General features: G+C 34.6%; 1 protein-coding gene and 1 long non-coding RNA gene across 2 annotated transcripts in view; one reads left to right on the forward strand and one right to left on the reverse strand.

Moving 5' to 3' along the window:
* Positions 1-20,567, reverse strand: part of LOC113496481 (cadherin-99C) — a 156,150-nt gene that overhangs the window by 23,838 nt on the left and 111,745 nt on the right. The window lies entirely within an intron of this gene.
* On the forward strand, positions 18,293-19,232 carry LOC113496485. The gene is made up of 2 exons (XR_003400822.1): positions 18,293-18,582; positions 18,667-19,232. It is a non-coding gene; the product is annotated as an uncharacterized LOC113496485 (long non-coding RNA).

Consider the following 20,567-nt stretch of genomic DNA (forward strand, 5'->3'; position numbering starts at 1 on the left):
GGATCGTTAAATATTTCCATGGCCTATATAAATACAATGTAACACAACCCCTTACACAGTTGCAAAAGTAATTTATGAATAAGAATCTAATATCAGTCAAATAATAATTCTAGTCAGAGACTGACATGCTTTGTTCTAACAATAATTTTACTAGTCAACATTGCAAGCTACCAAACTTCAAATGTCGGACATTGGGTACCGAGGTAGATAATATTAATCGGATTAAAGATAGAATTCAAGCAATTCTCACGATTAAACAGAGCTCAGCCTTGGAGCTAACAAATCCATTTATACTTTAATGCAATTTGCAATCATGAAATCCTACAAGCTGTGACAGAAAAATAAATGGTGTATTGATGCATCGATGTGTGATATAGGCACCCAATGTTTACTCGTACTAAATCGAGATTTCTATAGCCATATTAAGACATAACCCTAATTTATACACTAAAGGTTCAAAAAAACGACGAAGCGCTTGGAGAAAAGGTAGGTAGTGCCCGTGTGCTTCGCTTGGTTCGCCTTGGCAGATAGTAATAGTAGTAGTAATTTATACATAAGGCTTTAATTTAAAAGCATACCACAAGATATTCAGTGAATATAAGGATTATTATTGATTTCATTCGTACGCCAATGTGTAAGAGTTAAGATATTAATGCCTTTGAAAAGAAGTTCTATAGATTTTGTGAAGTAAGATAGCTTTTGTATTTTACAGAGTTATATTAAGTCTACTTTAAGTCTCAAATATATAAATTTCTTTATTTATTGAATTTGTGCGTAATCTTGAATAATTTTTATTAGCGTATATTTTTTTTAATATTTTCTTCATGACTTCAAATTAGGTGTTTTATATGTTCAAAGAGATCATTGATTACTTCAAAATTAAAACATTGCCTAGGTGTATAATTTGTGTGTATAATTTTGACTAGCTAAGTAATTCTACACAATGTAGTAACAAACCAACACGACGTGACAATTCAAATTTAATTTAACGTCCCTATTTCATTTGCGAATTTTGTAAGACATAAAATTCGTACAAGTCATAACCTACCAACAAATCTCTAAGTAAGACAAGCAGTTGTGGAAGCGAGATAGCACTCTGTATTGTTAAGAGCTTCGTCTCTTTCACACAACTACAACAATACTATTTTACTTGAAGTAGGCTCAATTTTAGAAAACCCTAAGGAATATAAGCTGGTGTTATAAATTCTCATTACGATTAAGGTTAAGCGCATATTGTAAGTCATGCAACATTGTAACAGTTGCTTACACACCTGAACTTGTAAAAGGCTTTGAAATAACATAGAACCGAACAACTCTCCCTATAATATGCAGAGGTAATATTCATGCGCATATTGCTAATGTCAGATGTAAAGTCATGCTTACAATTCTAATGCGCATACCAGTCTCAAAGAAAAATATGTGAGAATGCGTCATCTCGCGGAAGACATCATTCTCTAAGAGAAATTAAATTGTCATATACCAGTTTCATATCATTTCCACGTATAAAAGTATGCAATAAACTCATATGTTATTTATTTAAGTTTCGAATCACCTGCTCATAATCCCACGCGAAATACAAATAAACAACAAAACTTTCAAGCACAAAATGAGCTGTTTGATTTTATGCAAAAAGTCTTAAAGCGTCGTCTTGCACTTGTTTAAGTGAAATTATTTATAGCGCTTTATAATAGCAATAAAGCGAGCGAAGCGGACTTGACCGGTTGCAAGTCAGAGCAAAAAGTAGACTCAGAATTAACTGGCTATTGAGTAGACAGGAATCATGAGAAATCGTTAAAAGTCTAACGAAACTTCAGCTGTAGGCGTGGACGACAATAAATAAGATTATGCAATGATACGGCTAGCCGACGATCCCACTTTTGTAAATACTGATATTTTGTACGAGAAAACACATTATTCTTTAGTACGCCATTTGTAATACAGTTGCAATGATAAAGTATAGAGAGAGATAAATAGTAAGTAATCTTACGTGCAATGTACAGATAGACAGGAGAAAAACAGTTTTAACTTCGAGGTTGTGAGACATCTATGAAATTGTTTTGCATTATCAATAGCGGTTTCGATTAACATAACCAAAGCTTGCATTCTTATACAAATGTGATTTAATCAAGTCCCTGAATGAAACGATATTAAATGAGAAACAAATGAATTTCTTACGGTACTTTATTTAAGTGAAGTTCCATACATCATAGTGCAGTTATCATAATTCGATATTGTACATTGGTTGCTAGGCAACGAGCACGTAGCTTTAATTTGTCACGGCCTGCACGCACTCATTTGCATGGTAAAGGGATGTCTGCCCCCTGGCGAAACGACATAAAATTTGACTGGTACCATGAATTACTGGCTGAACAAAAGACCTGGGATGAACTGGGATTCTGATTAGTTTTGCTTGTTATTGTTTGGATAACTAGAAACGTGAGGCGAACATATTTGTAATGTTCAAAAAAAACATTTGATGAACAAGTACCAATAAATTGATTTTCAAATACGTTAAACGGAATTGAATATGAACTATACAGCATAAGTGCGGTATCCGTTTGGAGTATTGATGAAAACACATTTTAATTTCTTCCCATAAATAATGTAAAAAGCCTATACGCCGACCAAGACCTGTTTCTTTGAATCTTAAAATTCTTTGAAACACATTCCAATATTTTCTAACAAAGAAATCATTTTCTAAAATATAGAACGAACGTTTTTAGTAAACCTATTCGCTTCCTAACATCAAAATCTTGACCTAACCAAAACGAGTTTCAATTTCCTGCTTATAGAAACAAAATCAAAGCCTTACGAATAAATACACGGTTTAACATCAGATATATGATCACAGTTAGCATTTATTACATACCGTATAATCTGTTAACAGTATTACAATGAATTAGAGACGGCAGGGGGCTTTGACATCCCATAATCCTATTAGACTCGACGTTTGGAAATCGTGTCACATCCATGCCGTAAATTGGTCTGCGTTAATTTACACTATCAGGGTTTAAAATGTTAATGATGTTAATTATGGTATAGTTGGTGAAATGCGACCAAGAAATTATGTTACAGATTGAAATAAATCGAGGACGATGAAGTTTCTTAAAGGTTTATCTATAGGAAGGACATTTTGGAACCGCGCACCTGGAGATATTAGGTGTTCATTTGATTTTGACAAAAAAAAAAGAAAATATCAAACTACTTGGTTTTGTTTTAAACTTCTCATTTTAAATCTAAGGACTCCGGAATTCTGGTGTTGTATATATCAGCAAGTACTAAATACATTTTCTAAAAATCCAATGAATATTAAAAGCGACTTTTTGTGTCAGTTTCTAGAAGTATGGTAATTATGAAATTTGATACGGAATGAGCAGACATCCAGGATTAACATGTTGGCTACTTTTTATTCCACTGCATCAGAAGGATGATAAAGTTTCTGTGGCTCTAACCGATATCCACGCAGATGAAGCCGGTAAAGGGCTAGTACTAAAATCTACGAATAAATTTTAGGTACGAAGGTATTATAGCAACTTTATGAACATATTTATGGCTTATGTTACGTTCATGATTTAAGTAGACCCGACTAGTTTGTGTTTTATTGACTTGCTAATTGCACTATTAAATTTCTTAATCCCATATAATTTAACGGCTTGGCTCACTTTTAGACCACACATTCGTTACAATATTGTAAAGATTATTTATTACTCATTTTAAACCATACAAATCTCTATGTATATCCCAGTTTGTTATGGAAAACAGGCGATATTTTGACATGTAAGCATCATATTTCCCATTTGAAAAACTTCATTTCTACTTTCAAAAAAAAAAATTGGCAATTTTGAATTTTTCTTCGTTGGGAACTCAAAATCACAGCATCCAATTTCAAATCTTAGAATAATCCAAACTATTCCATCTGAAATTCATGACAAACCATCACCAACATTCCCATTCTCCTTATTTTTCATAATTCAACACACACAGCATTTTCATCTTCTATCTTTTAACAATTTCAACATAAATCGTTGAATACACAATACCTAGGTCCAAGAGGCGACCACGGAACTTCTCCACATGTAATTTGTATAGGAATTCGTATTGTAATGCAAGTAACCGAACGCCATTGTCTTAACGGGTTGCGGTTCAGTCTAACACCGATGAATGTTGATAGGTTCGTATGAAACACGTTACTGGAAAATAATTTGAATTTGTAAGCTTACTGGAGTATAGGATTATTAAAATTGAATTTTAAAAAGAATATGGAGCTGAATCGATATATGAAATAGTAGATGATGCTGATAGTGTTTAAAGAATTGAAACAGGATAATACGATAAGGTGTAGCGAAGAAACTCTATTAATTTGTGAATTAGTATCGGAGAGAGAGAGAGAGATAGCAGATATTAAACACGAACTAAAACTGACTAACAGGATGAAAACGCTAGCAGGCAAGAATACTGTTTCCAAGTGAGTATGTTGTTCTAAAGGGTAAGCCCGAAGATGATCAAGCACATACATAGAAAGAGTTGATTATGTCATTACACACATCAACATCACTTTTCCGATATTCGTTTCATAAATAAAACATAAACTTAAGACTAGCAAAGATCTGAAGATAAATTCGATCATTATAAACATTTTGACACTTAATGATGAATCGATTGTCGACTTACATTATACTTTCGATAAACTAGTTCTGATGTTTTTCTGTTGAGTGTGGGCGTCAGTTGCCTTATTAAGACAGCTAATAAAACTTTTTTTTGTAAGAATTAGTCCAAAATTGCCAGATTAGACACACGAGGAACTCGTACATTAAACGCAACATCTACGTGCAATAGGTACCTTATGTACCTATATCAAATTCTCATTATAAAAATATAACAAACGACAGTTTCTGTTAAAGACCGAATGAAACCATTGAACAAAGCTACATGAGCCAGGAGTCACCGACTGCTGAATTAGACCATACATTGATTCTAATATATTACACAGTCAATATTAAAAGTCATCTCATAAATCCAGTCCCTTTCCCAAAGCATTAATACCCAGTTAAATAGTTTGTCGCTTTTCATGAACCGCAGCTACATCTGCATTATCACGGATCATTCCGTCTGTTTCCGCATCCACCCCTCGATTTACTTTGCTAACGGCGGCGATTGTGCGCTGGCGCAACCAAATGATCGATGCTTTATTGTAATGGCCCACACGCGGGTGAATCTATTAACGTTTCACGATAACCTTCGTGAACATGAAGATCAATTTTTTTTTAATCCATTAATCTTTAAGTAGTATTGTAAGAATTGTCTTCTCCTGGTCTATTGAACCTCGTTCAATATTGCTGATGAATATCCTATGAGAAAATTAGTATATGAAGAAACAATGAATCAGAGAAAACTTTAACCTTTTCTCAATGCGTATTTGATTCGAATATATGGTCTGTTATAGTGATGCAAATAAAATATAATCGTTATAAAACGGCTCCACTCCTTCTCAATCCGATCGTGATTTAATCTTTAGATCTAACAACACCCACGGAAGCGGAGTAAATAATTGAACTATTTTAAATTCTAGTAGCTGCTACATAAAAAGTAAAACATAAAACAAATAAATTCATAATAAAACGGCATTCAAAAAACAAGTTCCGAAATAACTCAATCTATAAAATTTAAACGGGTCTTTTTTCTGCACTCACGACTCTATAAACACCCAAGTTCTTTTAAAACCATGTGCAAATTAACAAACAGAATCGTTTAATGATAAAGTCTTAATATTTGGGAATGTGCAGAAGTGTCCAACACAGAAACGGGTATCGTGTTATGTGGCATTTAGTTTTATCTCGACGATCTAATTAAATTACAAGAACAACGCCTTAAGTAGACTGCCTGTTAAAGGAACGTAAGCCGTTTTAGAACTGAACAGTAATGAGCTAGATTAAAGTTTCTTGATCCTTCGCAAGACAGGTGTAGAACACGCTCACTGTATTGCGATCGAAATCGTGCTCTAAAACGTGGGAATAAGGTCGATATTTACCTGATATTTGACATGATTTAAGTAGTTCCCTTTTATTAGCAAACTCCCGTGCAATTTCGTCAGCAGTTTGCTTTAAGACTTGAATGTTGTTACCCAATAAAAAAGGTGGAAATGGTTATAGATATAATTAATGGCTGTACTTAATCTTAATGGTTTTTAAACTGATTAAACGTTAAAACATACATAAAGATTCTTGAATATTTCGTATACACTAAACGGACACGGCATCCGACTATCAAGACACGTTTAAATACAGATCATTTAGCATTGTACTCGCCGGAGGCAGTTAGGGCTATAATATTTTAGTTTATTTATAAAACCCTCAGACAAGGACTGGTAGTATTTCTTCAATCAGCAGCACTACGCATTGAATCAATGTAAAATATCGATTTGCGTTCGCAGCTCCAAGAAACAAAAGAAAATAAACCGCATCCTAAAAATACAAATGAACATAAATATATGATAAGAAAAGAGCCCTTCTAGATAACGTAAAGGCAATAAATCGTAAAGTGAAATTGGCGAAGAAGAAGCCACACAGTACGAAAGAACATCAATAAATATAAGACAGGGTCAGGCTATTTGAACTTGTTGATCCCTAATCTCCTATCGCTGATATTATCGACTCATACGACAAACTGTATAAATCCATACACGCATGAGCAGTAAAGAAAGTACTCATAAATAAACGCAAACATAATCTGTTATACAGCCAAGCTGTAATTCCTGCATATAGCACTCCACTGGGCTTAGGTTTACTGGTTAGGTTTATTAATGTTACTTAAAATTACAATAATATCCACAAACGTTTTTTGTTAATTCTACCCAAAACTTACTTATTATAAGTATTACTGTGTGCGTACGACGAGAAACTCAATGGTTACACACGTGACATTACTGATGAACGATGTTAATTCTACCCAAAACTTACTTATTATAAGTATTACTGTGTGCGTACGACGAGAAACTCAATGGTTACACACGTGACATTACTGATGAACGATGAGGCACGTAGAAAACCTACTACAGTAGAAAAATGTTAGGTAAGGTTAGGATTCTCACAAACAGCCTTGTTAAAGGAAATAGTACATTTACTAAACAACATCTAAACGATCACGTTTTAGGGAAAGCAATACCTAATGGTGCTATTATCGAAGCTAAGAACGAAGAAGACCTAAAGTGTGAAAGTTCAACATAAAACATAGATGAAGGAGATAAAGCCACAAATCAGAAACAATCACGAACCATTCCCTTATATTACCTTAGTATTACGTACAAAACCTCTATTAGTTCAACGTGAAAGTGTTTACATAAAGTCCGCAGACGGTGCATCCTCATGATTTGCATAAGTTTGCGTAACATCTTCATCTAAAGTTCATTGGGTCGCAGCTTAAACTCGTGAGTGATGAGAATTAACAGTATCGTCTTCGTGTCAGCATTCTGTGATTTATTAGAGCACTAGGGTTATGGCAAAAATTTGTAGCCCATCTTAACTGGCATGATTGTTTTACATGTCAGCCATTGGACAAAAAAAGGCATAAATAGAGTAGTATATTATGTCAAAAAATAGGTTAAAAGAAGAATACAAGTAAAGATAGAGGTAATTTGAGAGATAGTTTAACAAATGGAAAGGTAATATTTTGCAACTTGCCTTATTAACCAACTGCGATATCTATCAAAGCTTACTCAACGTTAATGATAAATAGTCTAAAATTTGAAATCCTGTCAATTGGTAACCCTAAGGTGTGGCGAATATACTTAATTTGTGAAATAGAGATATAACGTGTGATCAATTGCTGGCCGGGCTTAATGACCGAGTTGCTAATGAACAAAATATCGCAAAGTTCAGAGGGCAACTGCACTCTGGAGTAAGTAATTAGTGCAGATCGTTAGAGGTAAGAAATTATTATTTTTGTTTCTATAAGGCTGTCTATTTCGTTTGCTGAAACCATATAATCAATATTTATGGCACTAATTGTGGTAACAGTGTATGGCCTCAATATAAGTTTGAAAAGTGACAATTTAATATCCGGAACTAAGTAATGAACGATTTAGTATCGTATAGTATTTTTTCAGCCCACAATATTGGTCACAATTAAATTTATGAAACAAATTTAATAAAAGTTAGAGAAAAAACAAGTTCGTACAACTCGATGATACAATTAAGGAGGCAACTATGGAATCAATATAGGTGGCATACAATGAAGAAATACTGTAAAGCTAAAATTAAAGTCCCAAAGTTTCTCAACTCGAAAATCATTGAGCATTCATTCACATTAATTTATCACTCATAAATAAGAAGATTGTAATAAAATTTTAAAAGAATTACGAAATGTTTCGAATTCACACAAAGCATTTCTTGAGACAACGACAAGATCTTGCATGTTAAATATCCTCATTTGAATATTATTCCATTACACGATTAGATAATAAGATGCAAACGTGATTAACATAACGAGATAGATATTACCAAGATTGTAATGCCGGACGCGATATGAAATACAAAGGAAATAAACACTGGTTATAATTTCTTTATCATTTTTAATTTCGTACGTGAGGTAAATCTCATCTTGGATAATGAAGAGGTAAATTGCACACAATTTCCTTAATAGGGAGATTTAGCACGATTTATACTATATTGATAACAGTTTTTGACTGCATGGATAGACGAGTGTCATGGATAGCTGTCATGAGTCTTTGATTCGTTGTACATGTGACTTGAAAGATAAGCATAAGGCAGCCGTCATCGTGCAAACGAGATGCTGCTATTAACCGTGTAGTGAACTGTGTCACTTCCACAAAAACAGCAAGCCTTCTTTAAGAACTTATACAACCATTTAATAACATTTAATAACAGTCCATAAACAAAAAGTTTAAATCATACATTCTTACATGGACACGTATTAAAAAATCCAATCATTTCAATGTTGAAGATAACTTAAATGAACTTCAGACGGTGTTCAAATCGTCTAGGACAATAGACCAGGAAACATTACAAAACAATGATAAGCCGATGCTGATGTATGTGCATAATAAGAAAACTTACATATGTGATGTATAATAAAAACGGACAATTCCTTGGCACTCCCACGAGCTGAATCAGCAGCTCATTAAAGCAGGGCTTGAAGATGGGATCGGCACGCAACGAGATGCGATCTAGATGCTATCGTAGTGACATCGCCACCAAAACAGCTTAGAATAAATCTAGTGCTGACTTTATTTTTGCTAGTATTTGTTTCTTTTTTAATTTAAATGGCAGTATTGTTGGATTTGAGTTCGATGCACTACGTAGTGCGCTGGCGAATTAAAAAGTACTGGCTGAATAAAATTATAGATCGTGTGTCACAAGTAGGTAATATGGATGTTACTGTCAATGTAAACTTTTTGAAATTAGAACAGCAACAATAACACGAAGGGAGCCATGATAATAGAACAAGAAAAAACAAAACACAAATGTTAAAACAATAGAACATCGGACAATCAAATTGAGGAAGATTATACTTCTTTTATGAATTACACTGTACAGTGTACATAATGTAGTTATTAGAACTTGACTTTTACCATTAATACCTAATTGTGGAACAAGTTCGGCAATAAGGAAACAATAAAATTGTTTACATCCAACGAAACGAGTTGATATTAAATATCGTGTAGGATGGTAGTATCATGAAACCGTTGTCCGATCAAGGCGTCAGCTGTTTTCAATTAAGCTTAAGCTTATTCCTAACATAACTTCGACATAAATTGATGACGGATTGAACAAGTAGGAAAATGTATCTCCATTCGTGTTTGTTTCACATTAATGGATCACAAGGAAGTATCGATAGTATAGAACTAGGTTAAAAGTCCTGTTAGTTCCAATAATGATATCCATTGCTATACACAGACCAGTACTAAAATCACCTCTGAGTTCGGACTATAGTCATTGTGGAAGCGGGACAACGCACTACAGTGTCCATAGCTTTGCCTCGTTCCCACATCAACAGTCCCACTTTAAAAGCTGATATTACAGGTCAAGTCTAAGAACTAACAATCTTGTCATCAAAAGCAACAGTACATGTAATAATAAATCTCATCGTGTACAAAACAACACATTGACCGTCATTGGTGATTTAGCATACCATCTTATAGATATTGGATAACCATCCAGCTAAAGTTATGAAATATTAGAACCTTATGACGAAGTACTAAAGTTCATTTTTGTGTATGATAGTGTTAGTAATGAAGTTCGCAACAATATCCTAAACGACGCGGAATGTCAAAGGGGCAATAATGTCCGAACGTCATAAATAGGTAATAAGCCTCGTTTAGCCAACCCTTTTATCCTCAGATTTATGAAGTAGGAAGCAAGTGTGCATAAAATATGAGGTATTTACTGCAGCAGAATTTTAATGTTAGGCGCGTTAAATTCTTAATAACAAGAGAAAGAAACATTTGAAACTAATTACTCCTTACAGCGCCTTGTTTTAAATAGATACATATTGGGGATGAGTCCGCTTGAACATGCTTACCTTGCAAATTGGCTAAAGTCAGTTATTGGTTAGAGGTTAGGGTGGAAAATTTATGAGTTATCCCGGTTCATGATACGCAACTTGGTGACTGATGGTCAGACTGAGGAGGCTCAGTAACAGGGTTTCCTTTGGATGCGGAAAAAATATTAATCAAATCGCAGACGAGGCCTTTGTATCTAAATCATAAAATAAACTAAAAAAGGTAAAAAAGTACCTCGAAAAACAATAATACTTTCCTCATCTATAACAAAATATCGGAATTAAGATTTCGCCTTCTTTATAACTGCAATATAATTCACAGTGGGGTCTCCACGAACAGCCAGCCCATGTAGGAGTAAAGTCAGTATGGACGGTATATCAAGCGAATGAATCTGACATCTACCTGTAAATTGTTAGCAACATACTGTGAAGATCTTACGAATGAAGAGAGAAGTTCCGAACGCTGGTTCGTATAAATACTGTAAATATTATTTATAGTTGACTAATGAGAGGCTTAATATTTGAGGAGGTTTGACGAATACATGATGTACGTCTGGACTCGAAAAGAGGCTATGATTATAGATTTTGTTCGTCCTTTCTTTACAGTGAAGTCAGTTACGAAATGTTGACTTCAAAATCTTTTGACATGTAAAAGCGATATCATTTATTATCCTTTTTCATATTTTTTTACGGTGGTCTATTTTCGCGTAATTTCTAGTTATACGTATTTTTGCTAATCGCAGTAAAAAAAATCAAATCTTTCATCTTCTTCATCAAATGTTTGTAATTTGCGTTTTATTAGTCATATATTTAAAAGCAAATCCAACGGATTAAAGAATAAATAAATACTAAGAATCGTGTAGAAAAAAATAACGACCTTTATAACATTTATTATATCACAATTAACATAATAGAACGGCTAGTCACGTGCGTTTTAAAATAATGAATAAATACATTAATTAGCTTATAAAACGAACGGAATAGGTAATTCTTCAATTAACATCCAATAACCTTTAATACAGATACCGATATCTACTGAACCGCTGAGAAAATAATTGACAGACCCCATGAATATTAACTGAACCCAATTGTTCTGTCAAACGGATTCTGATACGGCATTCCCGGTTTCCCAGGGCACAAGCGAACCGCGACTGTAAAGTTTCCGCATAAGGTAACAATCCATTAACATTTTACCTCTAACTACACATCAGTGCGCGAATGTAAAACGGCAATGTACATGCAATTAAGCGTTTAATTCGTGGCTTGTATAGTTGGGTGAGGCTCAACTATTTTCTAGTGGCCAGGATTAGTGTTATTACGTGAAGATAGAAACAGGATTTGTGCTGAGGTGTAAGCTGTGGTTATAATGCCTATGTATAGATAAAACTGCAGTGTTTTGTTTCGCTTAGAGAAATTGCGGGGGAAAATTGACGGGTTTGAAATTGAACGACATGACCGTGGTTGCATCATTTCCCGTTGTAGAAAAAGTGCAGGAAGACTTAGAATGAGCATGCAGGCATATTATAATTTTACTGTAAATTTATGGTTTCTGCAGTGGTCGCAAATTTTTTGACTGCGCGACATTTTAAGCCTTTGAGGAAAAAAAAGGTTGAAAAAGTTGTGGAAATCTTATTAAATGCAGGCAATACTCTATTCTTAGCTGCTTTACTTAAGTGAATTAAGTTTTCATTATGTACAAAACCTAAAAGTAATCCCATTTCAAAAGCAACAACGAAAATAGTAAAACATTTCTTACAAACAATTTACTTTTAACAGAAATAAACTTAAATTGAATATAAAACGAGTCAACACAAACTCGTCAATTACGATTCGATCAGAACTTTAAACGTTACAAGAAGCCATTCGCTCGAAGTATAGGAGAGGAAATTCCTTTACATTCCTTAAGACAAAGCTCCAGTTAGCCCAGTCATTATGGTAAGGAACAGGTAGACTGTGGTACTCACCGAACATGGAGGAATAGAAAACTGGAAGTGGTACAAAGGCCTAGCGCGCTTGTCACAAACATGAAATAAATTGAATGAAAATTTTACGGACTGAAAATGATTTTGCGACCTATATCTTATGATTAACGTAAACTAAAAGATACCTACAGTATCCTTCAGCCGTCGTTTTTTTTATTTATAGCTGAATCGGGTGTTACTACAATTTTGTATCGTGTATTCGTGTCTGACAAACAAGAAGCAGAATAATATAAGGATCAGGAAAGAGGAAGAATCAAACTGAAAAAAAAAGTTAAGCCGCTCTGCCCATATTAACAATTCCGTTTTAATCAGACTAGTAGATTTCGTTTGTTTCGTTCTGATAAGTCTTAGAAACAGCAGAAACCAGACTTTAGTACAAGTCACATTTATCCCTGTCATTTTCATACATTGACCCGTTCTTTATCAACGCTCACCGTTGTACAGTCATTTTGCTAAGAAGTCTGGCCCAGGCAGTGCACTTCCTGCTATTTCTATGCTCCGTGTAGCATCCACCTACCCGCCATTACCGAGCCGTCTTGTAATTTTGCTTCGAATAACGCAACTACGCGAGCCATCGACTTTACTGCGCCAATAATAATTAAAGGTGCTATATTTTTGCGTTTACATTCACTGTTTATTTTTGTACTAAACAGATTTATACCAAGAAGGTTTGAGTTTGTTTATTCGCAGATCGAATTGATGTTTATGGTTTAACTTCTTAGATTTACAAAGAGATAGGTTGAGGAGTTATTGATGTAATAAAGGTGCCTTTTTAATAAAACAAATTGTTCAGATTGCTGACAAGATTTGTCAATATACAGTTTAGCAGAGCTAAACAGAGTTTAGATCGTTATCCAATCATTAAAGAAAATTTTATTTCAAGTTTCCGCGTGAATAGATTTAAAATAATGATATCAGCATTAACATAATTATTTAAATTTAATTTTGATAGATATCAGCCATAAATAAATTTGATTGCTTACAAAATATTACATTAATATAAACGATCAATTAAATTCAGACTAAAATAGAAAACAACTTTTCAAACTGACCAATTAGGTGCATCCGAAAGTATTATAATGAAGTTTTAATTTAATTAATATGTGCATATTAAGATTGTGTAACATGACAGCAATGGAAAAAGCTATGAGTTTCAAAAAGTTAGTCTCTTTAGCGCAAGCGGGACAGCGCTCTACAACGGCTATATCGCCATCTCGCTTTCTCAGCAACAGTCTTAAGATAATAAATCAAAATATGCTTTCTTTATACAGAAAACGGTTAACGAACTAATTGATTTAAAATTTTTATTCACATAACTATGGTTTACAATTCTAAATGTTATACTTGTAATAGATATGATGTTAATTTATTTCAATCTAATGAATAATGTATAGGATACATCTTCAATTTAAGAGGTGCTAATGTGTTTTTATACTTTTTATTGTTTACTAACTGTAAATTAAACTGCTATGTCATAAAATTGAATCAAATTAGGTCTATTGGAATCGCATAATTTAGATTGTGTTGTGGTAGACATATAAAAACAGTTTTAGAATCTGTTTAACCCTTTTTGCAAGCATAAAACCTTATTGCAAACAAAAAGGACAAGATTTTTTCAACAACAAAAATAAACAAAGAAAATATAAATATACCTATGTATTAATGATGATGTGTTATCAACGACAAAATCAAATCATTGCAAAAATCTTAAGCTACAATATTATTCCTAGAAAATGTGTTACCGACCTAAATTCGAATTAACCCATAAAAAATATACTAAACCAGGAAGCCTTCCGAATTGTGAAGTAAACTACTCCAGTGGTGGAAGAGAGACGGGACTCTACAATGCGTAGCTCTATCTCACTTCCACGTCTGCAACAGTCTTAGTACCAGCTTAGGAAGGCCTAAGAGCCTGCGTATTTCCACGTGCGAACTCAATAAGCATCTCACGAAATATCTCACGGTATACAGACAAGCTCTAGACATGATAGTTGTAAAGATTAAGATAAAAATACTTTTTGGTACAAGATAGGTTAGAAGATAAAACTGTAGTGAAACTACTCAGGCGTGAAGTAGCAACAGTAGCGTGAGTTTATAGTATTCTTAGATGCTGTACTTAAGTTTTGTGAAATAAGAAACTTTGTGGTATAAAAATTTTGAGACATTGAAAATGGCCGGATTACACGAAATTATCGAAAATATCGCATATGTACATACGTAAAACATACTTATTTATTAAATTATTTACTAAATACTAAAATACATAGGTGGATCACACTAAAACACAGAAGAAATGAACATACTCATCACACAAACATTTGTCCTGCGTAGCAACCGAATCCAATCGAAGAATTTAATAATGTCTTTAATATAAATCACTGATTAAATATAAAGTGCCATATCAACGTAAAAGAAACCCGGAACACATCATATCTTCGCAGAATGTTATCATAAACATTCTAGTCTCGTTCTAAATGCAGCTAAAGCTTTTTATTCACACAATTTATGGTACCAGCCGACAAATAAAATCACAATGCCGGCCTAGCCTTTAAAATTTATAAAGAAATTCCAGCCGGCGATGAATTAAAACATGTAAACGTCTATAGCTAACCGTAGGGTTTAGAAAGCAGATGTTGTAAATTATTGCGAAGAAGAGGCACCGGATACAAAGCGACATGTATAATTTTCTATAACCAGTTCCTACAGCTCAGACCGACCGTCGAACCAGTAAAATATAGTGTACCATCCACTTATAAAATATCACATAAGAATTTATTTATTGCGTTTAGAACATAATACAACTGCCAGGTGTGTCGTGATCATTAATATTAAACAGTTTTAAATTTCCGTATATTTCATAAATAAAAATCGCTTCAAAAACAACAGCCTAAACATTTGCTAGTGTTGCATGTCAAAATTATCGATAATCTTGTCTCGTCGCGGCTACCCGACAGACAATTTATTGTTCCAGTGTTTCGAGACGTTCACCTACGCGTTGCGAGTGTTTTAAATAACTCCAACGATTTTATCGATCGAACATCAACAAAGACAAACTGTAAGATTTATTTACCAGCACAGTTTATCGATTGCCGTTTGAAAACAAATGCCGACTGTGATACGTGTTGTACGCATGAATTGCATTCATCATTTCAGATGAATAATAATTTAATTAAGTCGTAGTAATTTTAGTTAACATTTAAATTACGCAGTGAAAACAGTGATTTTAATCAGGGATGTTATGGATGTGTAATTTCGGATCCGGTTTCGGATAAAGATATCGTCGGATATCCGATTGTTTCATACAGTATCGTTAATATTCGTTAAGGATATTACATTTATAAAGAATTGAAGAACTGGAATGATAAGTCAAGGAACGAGGCTTTTGTGTGACATTTCAAGAGATCATAACCTGTAATAAATTTCTCTACCATTTGTCTCTACCATTTACTTTAGATATCGACAATATCCGAAATTATCATACCGGATATCCGATAGTTTCGGTTACGGAGTTCCATAGCATCTCTACACCAAATAAAGAACTGCAAGTCAGCAGGTTAACGAGGAAGGTTAATAACATAGCGGATGGCAAACCATAACGTAATTGCTTTTATTATAGCTCCCAACAATAAATAAAGGAGCACATTCTGTATTATGTGTTAACACAATGTTATTAACACACAATGCTTTAATCGAAATTGCAAAATAATTGCTTCGTAACCGAATTGAAGGCGCGTTACAACTCAAATAAACTTTTGATGTTATGTGAAAATTGGTCTGAACTTTCTGGCGCGTGTAATAACTTCACGATTTCAATTAACATTATCACTTGAAGCAGAAAAGCAGATGTAATGTAAACGTATGTAAATCGATAGAATGTAATTATCGTAATCGCAATCTTTAATTACTTATCTCATGGTCAGTTGACTACAACCCTATTTGCGTAAGGTATCGATATAATGCAATTGAGGCCAACACTTTTTTAAACATTGACAGTTGATTGGAAGATCTCTATCTCAATACCCGTGTTGGTAGAAATTGTTCGTTATTTTCTGTTAATTGTTTTCCGTGTTTGCTTTATGATTTATGTGTGTTGAGAACAGGTATTACTGCGTGCATGTCTACGTAACAGTCGATATCCCCTCATCATGGCGTCTAATAACTTACGTGATGCAATCTTACTGTCGCTCCCTTTTGCAAAGACTGGCTGTTAAATAGAAGCTTCTTATGTCTGGGTGTATGGATGTTTGTTCCTCATTCAAAAACCACTGAACGGATTTAGACAGAACTTGGTACACAGATAGTTTAACACATATGATAGATTCTATCCCGATTGTATATTCTTTATTTACAGCTAGCTCTTCAACATTCATTGTTACTCGCTGGAATCATTTCCTCAATGGATGTCCTAAGTAGGAAAGTCAAAACAAAATCAAGAGCCATTACCTCTTATAGCACTGCTCTTAAGCAATAATTTATCTAGACTTCAACTAGATAATTTTGTGCTTTTTTTATAAAATTAAAGCAGGTTTTGGAGTTAGAAGTATGTGCACATTTAAAACAGCTGCAACGCATACAGGATTAATGATTGTAATAAAACGGGAGTAGTGACAAATAGCACACCCTCCGGTCACGGAAACGTATTATTACAAACCAGTTTTGGGTCGGTTTTAGCTACTTTAAGGCGATAAACAGCTAATATACTTTAATGTGCCGTTTCTATTTTGTTCTGCTACCTAAGAAACAAGTGACGGAGTAATCACTATATATTATCTTTACATGGTTTGATATACAAGCCTTTAGATGCCAAGTAATTGTATGCTTGCTATAACTGTTAACTGCATAAACTGAGATTTACTTAACATTATTTGAGCTCTTAAAATGCACTTTACTTTCTGAATAGTTAATTTTCTATTGTACTAACTTGACGTTCATTTTGAAATACACTTATTATGTTAAGTAACAGTCAGAGTCTGAACTTAGGTTAATTGCAAAAACACTTCACCTTAATACTATTAATTATGATTGCGACTTTCGAGTGGTTGAGATGACCACCCTAGACAATCGTTGGTGTACTCCACGAATGCCTGTAGTAGGACTGTTTGTGAAACATTTAATGACACAAGGATTTCATTTCTTAATGCGGGACTGTGTACTATTTTAAATTAAATATCTTTTTTAATTTATTGACTTAGCGCGGTAGCAGATTTTGTAAAAACAACTCTTTAGCCTAACAACACGTGCATTTTGATACACATTTTAAAGGTTGTTTACTATTAGATCTTTACAAAATAAAAACTATAAAACTTTTCGATCCCATCAAACCAGTTACAAAACTTATAAAACGCTCGTAAACGTATCATTATCGTATCGTTAATTGTCAATAGCTTCATTAGAAGAACACTCTTCAAGTATTTGTTTTAAGCTTTCTATAGGAAGTTGTGTGGGCGTGTGTGTCCATAAGAGTGCTAATACTTGTGACCTCGATATCGATATACTAGCCGGGCCACACTATTAGCAAGTTGTAGAGTAGGGCTGTCACACAACAGTAACCAATAACCAGGGCTAGCACAAAAAAGATAATGTTTTGTTAAATAGTCTAAAAATTTGATGAGATTGTTGTCATCGCTACATCATGATCATGGATAAATAAGGTAACATATACATATATATATTATGTATAGGTATTTACACCTTTCAGCTTCAGCCTCGAATTCATCTTGAAAGATATTGTTACAGACCAACAGACAGATAAAAATAAGTACTTTAAACTTTATTCCTTGCAATTCGTCTTGTAATGATTGATAAATCTATTCGCAAACCTGTTACTAGATGGCGTTACTAGGCTCGCGACAGAGTTAACAACAAATAATTACCACTCATATTGACAAATGAGGGTCAGAGCATAAATATGATAGCGCGGGTGGGTGAAAAAAAAGGATGACAGTTTGGTCAGATGACCGTGCAAATTCGATTCGTCACCGCAATTATTGTTTCGAGAAATATATTAAGTGACCTGTTATCATTGGCGTGATTCCAGACAGTACATTGTGATTGTGAATTGTGTGCAAGTAGCAGGAGAAACGGGGTAAGTGTTTGCGTCTATTCTACGAAGTGTAAGCTGGACAATTTGATTTTTTTTACAAGGCTGACCGTGATCATTTGTCCGCAGCTTGCGGAAACGCCCTTATTGACGGGTGGTCAAGCTTAAGGGTTGGAGACCAGCCTGCCCCGTGATAGTCTTGCGCTTCATAAAGCGAACTTTGAACCCGTGTCATTTAGTGAGTGACCACCTGGTGTCTCGCCATCTAGACACAGCAACGGCCTGCCGACATCTAGCCCGGGTTCGGAAATCGCGAAACGTCATCCTTCTGCAGTGTCTTTGAACATTATCGGTAAAGGGTAAAGGCCAATACTTACGGCCAACCTGTATTAATTGGTGAGCTCCCTGTGTGACGTAAGTTGTTCATTGCTTTGGTCATATTGTGTTACCATCTTGGTCACACAGTGTTTACCACCGTTGTGGGGTTATCCAGGGTTGTGAGCGAGATTTAATTTTAGTAATTAGTTTTAGTTTAGTAATTAGTTTGATTTAATAAATTTAGTGAGTACCGTATACTTGTTTATCTTCTGACAGCCAGCCTACCAAGAACCCCGGTCATTACATTGGCGCCCACGGGTTAACTGGTTGGAAGATAGACAAGCTCATTGTAAATTTATGTATGTAAGTTTTTTTTTCTCCATAACCTTAATTAATAAAATTAATTTTTGTTTTAATTTTTGGTACAGATTATTGTAATTAATTAATAACAACAATTATTGTAATTAATTATTGTGCAGAATATATAGCTGGTTGTTTAATGCAGAAAAACCTATAACTTTTTCTCACTTGTTTTGTTTGTTTACATTGTAGTATTTGATAATGGATGTTAATGCACTGCATAAGGATGAACTTGAGTTTGAGCTGGCTTGCCGCGGGATCTCTGATTGTAGGACCGTGGCAACGATGCGTAAATTCTTGCGGGAAATTTTAGTTCGAGAACAGTCGGGTGAGTCAACCATTTCCTTTAAGGTTCCTAATTCTTGCATAGATAACCCGGGTAAAGAAATAGTTTTTTGTGAGAATAAACTATCGGAAGTGATTATACTTATATCAGAGGTATCAGAAAGTCCCGAGCGTTCGTTTTTTAGACGTATACACTCCCGCTTATCACACTTATCGAACCGCGCCAAGCTCATTATACCTTTACAAGCCAGTGATATGGAGAGGCATTCGACATTGCTAAAGAACATCCAGGATGCCATGACGTCACTACAGGAGCTTGAACAAGAAGAGAATGAGGAAGATGATGCTATTTCCGAACACGACAAAGATGTCTTGCAAAAATCATTAGGTGATGAGGCCATACAGATAATAGAACAATTAGAAAAGTGCCGGCACCCAGGAAGGGCTTCCGTTCCAAAACGTGACGCGGCAATGCACCGAAATTGTGCCACTCAACCTCATTCTGACGATTCGGATAAACCAGGAACAACCACGGAGAAACCTGGCTTTTTTTCACGCCACCCAGGCCTACAAAGGTCTTCTACATTCGACAATGGTTTCCACAAACAAAAATTAGTTCCCATTAAAGATTGGGGTGTTAAATTTAGTGGAAGGGGAACCATAGGTGTGAACGCGTTTTTGGAAAGAATTGAAGAACTTAAAGAAGCACGGAATGCTACTGATGAAGACTTGTTTCGATATGCCATAGACTTCTTCGAAGGTGAAGCCTTAATATGGTTTAGGGCCAATAAAGGTGCGGTATCGAACTGGTCGCAATTAGTGGAGCTTATGTTAGATACGTTTCAGCAACCTGACTACCAAGAAGAGCTCTTGGAGGAGATTAAACGGAGGACCCAAAGCAAGCAGGAAAGTGTTCTAATTTATATAGCCATTATGCAGAATATGTTTAATCGTCTACCGAATCCCATTACTGAAACACAGAAATTGATGATTCTCAGAAGAAACCTACAACCGTACTTTCAGAAAGTTATATGTCGAGACACGTTTGACTCTGTGAGTGAATTAAC

This window comes from Trichoplusia ni, chromosome 8 (genome assembly GCF_003590095.1).
Source record: "Trichoplusia ni isolate ovarian cell line Hi5 chromosome 8, tn1, whole genome shotgun sequence".
Classification (NCBI taxonomy): domain Eukaryota; kingdom Metazoa; phylum Arthropoda; class Insecta; order Lepidoptera; family Noctuidae; genus Trichoplusia; species Trichoplusia ni.